Genomic DNA, 4,691 nt, shown 5'->3' with positions numbered 1-4,691 from the left:
TCTGCGCACCAATCAGCCTCGAGCTTTAGAAGCTTGTACTCTAGCTCTCGGCGTCGCCTAGTTTCTCTCCGGAGGTCCCTCTCGGCATCTCGTTGATGTTCGGCCTCTTTTTCGAGCTGTTTGAGACGATCCTGTTGAGCTTGTAGGGCCTCTAAGATTTTGTGTTGGGTGAATGCTTGTCTCCGTTTGACTGAGGTGTATCTTTTGGTGTGATGTCCGCGTTCTTATGCGGTGTCCTATTTTCCAAATCAGAGTTGTGATCGTTGTCAAGGTTGGCTACCATGATGATGGGATGATTTCCAGGTTCCCCGGCAACGGCGCCAATGTTCCGAGGGTTACCTGAAACTGAAGGTCGATCTCGGATGAGATCTGCTGTGGTGGCCGGAGCTGTCGTGTCCGACTTGTTGAAACTGGCGGAGCTGGAGATGCTGCCAATCCTTTGTCACCAGAGGGTGGTGGTACCTGCAAGAGACTCCGATGCTTAAGTTAGCATGGGATTTAAGCAGATTTTTAGTAGAATCAGAGTATGAGTTATACCTGGGTGCTGTAGTGTATTTATAATAGTGTGAGTGACCTTTCTGGAGATAAGATAGTTATCTTATCTTATCTTTGAGTAAAGTCATCTTTATCTTTTTAGGGGGACCGCCTTATCTTTCTAGGCTCTTGTCGCCTTTAGATTTGGGCTGTGTCCTTTTGCTTGGGCCTGCTTTGAGCTCTTCTGACGATTTGGCCGAACTCTTTAAGAAGAGATCGGAGAATCTAGACCTGAAAAGGTTGGTCGACTTGTCCTTAATCAGCCCAGGTCATACAGCTCGACCCAGGGCATGAACAGATGGGGATGATGTGGGATCATAAGATGCTAACCTTTTGTTCAGTGGTCATAAAGCAAGAATCACCTGTATGAGGTAATAATGTTACATAATTATTTTTTTGTTTTACAAAAATTAATGAGAAATGGTACTTGTAACTATAGGTTTAGACATTATCTAGATATGTAGGGATCAATGTGATTGAATTGGAATCCCAAGATAGTGTATATTGATGAAATTTTGAGTTACAATGATAGAGAAGTTAAACTGTAGCAAATGATCAAAGGCATGAACTAATTGCTATATCCTTTATCTACGGTGAGTAACTTCTCTAACTAACTCACTAAAGGGATTCTATAGTTAACTCGGGATTTCATCATGTTTCTGGTGGTAAGGTAACTTATAATGGATGTCAAATTATTTTACTACACTTACCAGCATGATAATTGGAATCCACAATATACCACTTGGTATTACGTATTTTGTTACTAGCAAATTCAGTAGAAATGCAATTGAAATCACCAGTTATTTATTCATGATTTCCCAATTGTTTATATGTTGCTAGGTGCTATTCAAATTATAGTAATTAATAACTGAGGACAAAGTGGGTGGAACCTTGAAGTTTAACACACACCCCTTTTGGTGATGTTTTCAGTTATCCTATCTGAGTTTCTCTTGCTATTTCTAAATCTTTTCTGCTTTCCGGTTTACACATTCAAGCTTGAAAATGTTGTTAATCTCTTACTTGTATATAAAATAGTAACCTCTCTATACTGATTAGTTAAATCTATTGGTCTGTAACCTATATTTAAAACTTGATATGTTATTTCTGTAGCTTGCCCAAGCAACGTCAAACCAGATATCCAAGCGTGATTTTATGTTTTGCATTTTATAATTTACATGTTCCTAGTTAAGAGCTGAGATTTTATGTTTTACATTTTATAATTTACATGTTCCTAGTTATATTTCTACCCATATGAAATATTTTGTTGCCTCATTGGTCTTAATTAATTCTCTACTGAATTGGAAGAAGATATAGACTGCCTTAATCGGATATACATTCGGCGGCGGCATGTTCGAGATGAATGAAGTGAAGGGTGGCAGTCCGTACAGTGCCCAAACTTATGCTGCTGGTGATGGATCAAGACAACCAACTAAACTTGAGTTGGAGCAAGCATTCCACCAAAGAAAGTATATTGCCACCATCACTAAGAAGCTCAAGAAAGAATGAAGCTATCCATAAATTAAGATATTGAATACTGATGAGTCCACTAGTAGTTACTTGTCATCTAATGTATTCAGTTTGTATTATTGCATGGAAATAATTGCTTGTTATTATAAAGAAAGCGCTTTGTACCTACTGTTGTGTTTTTCTATTTGTACCATCAATAAAAATTTGTATTTATTAAATTTATATTTATTTTGTATGAAAACAAGTTTATTTTGCAATGAAAAAATCTAAACAAAAATTTACTTTACTTTACTAATGGATTTACAGACGGATTTTCTGTCTGTACTCAGATTTTGGGATGATTTTCCAAAGTTCCAATTACAGATGAAAAATTGTCGAAAAATCTGTCTGTAATTACCGACAGAAAATCCGTCAGAAAATCTATCTATAATTACCGACGAAAAATCCGTCGGAAAATCTGTCTATAATTACTGATGAAAAATTTGTTAGAAAATCTTTCTGTAGTTACCGGTAGAAAATCCGTCGGAAAGTTTGACGTTCCAAGGAAATGGGAGTGAGAATTTACCGAGGAAAAATCTGTCGGTAATTGGTAAAAATTCGTCGATAATTTTCCAATGGAAAAAAATTCGTCGTAAATAATTTCCGACGAGGCTTTTATAGAGGGACGAAATCCGTCGGTAATTTTGTCAATAACCAAAAATTCGTCTGTAATAAAGATCAAATCTGTCTATAAATTTGTCTGTATTAAGCAATTTTCTAGTTATGTTTATGGATTAGCAATAACGATATGGTGTTTTTGTGCAGCAGCTTGGGAAAGACTCAGAGAAGAAAAGGGCTTTGAGATGACAAAGGTGGCAGATTAGCTTTGAGATCACATCTTTATTCTGTTTAAGTTCAATTTTACAATTCTGGGAAGATTTGGGTTTTTGTTCTATTTAAAGTTCAATTATAGAATTCTGGGCAGATTTTCATTCTTGTTCTATTCAAGTTCAATTTTAGAATTCTGAATTTGGAATTTTGGTATTTTGAAATTTGCTATATAAATTCAATTCTGGTATGTTGAATTCGGCTATATTGAGTTTTCGTGAATTAAGTGGATTATATGCTGAGTTTAATTATGTTGAATGTGGTATGAATTATATGAATTCATATATTCCTCTGGATTCTGGTTTGCTGTCATTCTGAATTTAGATGGAACATCCATAAAATGATAAGCAACCACAACATAATGCTGTACAAGAATCTCAGACATTTTGTTTGTTCTTTATGTGTGTTTTGGTTTTCTTTGGTTATAAACTCTGATGTTTGAAGTTGTTTATGACTTTTTAATGATAGCTTATGAATTATTCATTTTGTGAAATTATTAGATTTTGAATTTTATTAGTTTGAAAATTATTCAACTTAAATTTTTAAAATTATGTGTTGAATTTTTTATAATTTTAGTATTGTACTCTATATTTAATTAAACCGGTTCAATCACGGGTGAACCATTAAACCATTGAACCAGTCACTCGACTGGTTCAATGACCGGTCCGGTTCTCGCAACCTTGCTTTTTACTACATGGTGCATTTGATTCGGTTTTGTCTTTTGTCCTAAGAAAAATAATGGAGAGAGATAACTGATAAACCCCAATTTTGTGGTTTATATTGTGTAGAATTTGGGGGATTTTGTCAATATTTCTCACACTTATTCACAAGAAATGCATGATTTTGTGTTCACTTCCTAATATTACCCCATGATGAAAAATATGCTTATTTTGCCTCAAAATTGCCATATTTTAATCCTCTTCTATTGCCATTCGATGCCGTGATGTATTTGTTGAGTGATTTCAGGAATTATAAGGTAGGAATGGTCTAGAAGCGAGAAAGAAAGCATGTACAAAAAGCAGGAACACGAAGACTTGAAATTTTGGGAAAAGCAGCATCGGCGCGCCCGCGCACTCTACGCGCACACGTGGATGAGGTTGGCTGGAAGCGGCGCGCAAGGATGGACGCATCCGTGCAGATCAGAAGATTCCTATCGAAACGCACGCGCACTTGGCGCTCACGCGTGGATCACAAAAGCAATCGACGCGCACGTACGCATGTCGCTCACGCGTGGGAGGCTGCACGTGACCTCATTAAAGGAAATCATGCCTGGCGATTTCTGAGGCTCATCAGGCCCAATTTCAAGCTGTTTCTGCATGGAAAAGACCCAAGGATGCTAGGGGGAAAGGGGGGATCAACCATTTTTACACTAAGATACAATTTTAGCTAGTTTTTGGGTTTTTGTTCTTCTAGAGAGAGAAACCCTTGTTCCTCTCTAGATCTAGTTTTAATTTGATCTTCCCTTGTTGAATTGTGAATTGGATCTTGTTAATTACTAGTTTTAATTGTTCAATTTGAATTTCCTAGTATAATTTTTCTTATATCTTGTGATAGTTTTATGAATTCTTGTCAGTTGTCATTTTATACCCATTTCATGAATGTTGTGAATCTTGATTTGTTGATGTTATATTGATGATTTCTATGTTTAATTGTGTTGTTTGGATGATTGTATGTTGACAATTGTTAGTGGGTACTTGTTGATTTCAATTTAATTGCTATTTTTTTTGAACATGTCTTTTGTTAATGCTTACCATGTGCTTGATGAAACGTTTACCTTGATTATGGAGTAGTTCTCTTTACTCTTGGCCTAGGCCAAGGGAATT

The 4,691-nt window shown here is 36.2% G+C and overlaps 1 long non-coding RNA gene across 1 annotated transcript; it reads left to right on the top strand.

Annotated features, from left to right (window-relative positions):
- On the top strand, positions 831-2,165 carry LOC110263989. Its single transcript, XR_002349715.1, has 2 exons — positions 831-905; positions 1,843-2,165. It is a non-coding gene; the product is annotated as an uncharacterized LOC110263989 (long non-coding RNA).

The sequence above is a fragment of the Arachis ipaensis genome, chromosome B06, assembly GCF_000816755.2.
Source record: "Arachis ipaensis cultivar K30076 chromosome B06, Araip1.1, whole genome shotgun sequence".
NCBI classification, from domain to species: domain Eukaryota; kingdom Viridiplantae; phylum Streptophyta; class Magnoliopsida; order Fabales; family Fabaceae; genus Arachis; species Arachis ipaensis.
The sequence above is the reverse complement of the archived record's forward strand: the minus strand, read 5'-3'. Positions and strand labels throughout refer to the sequence as shown.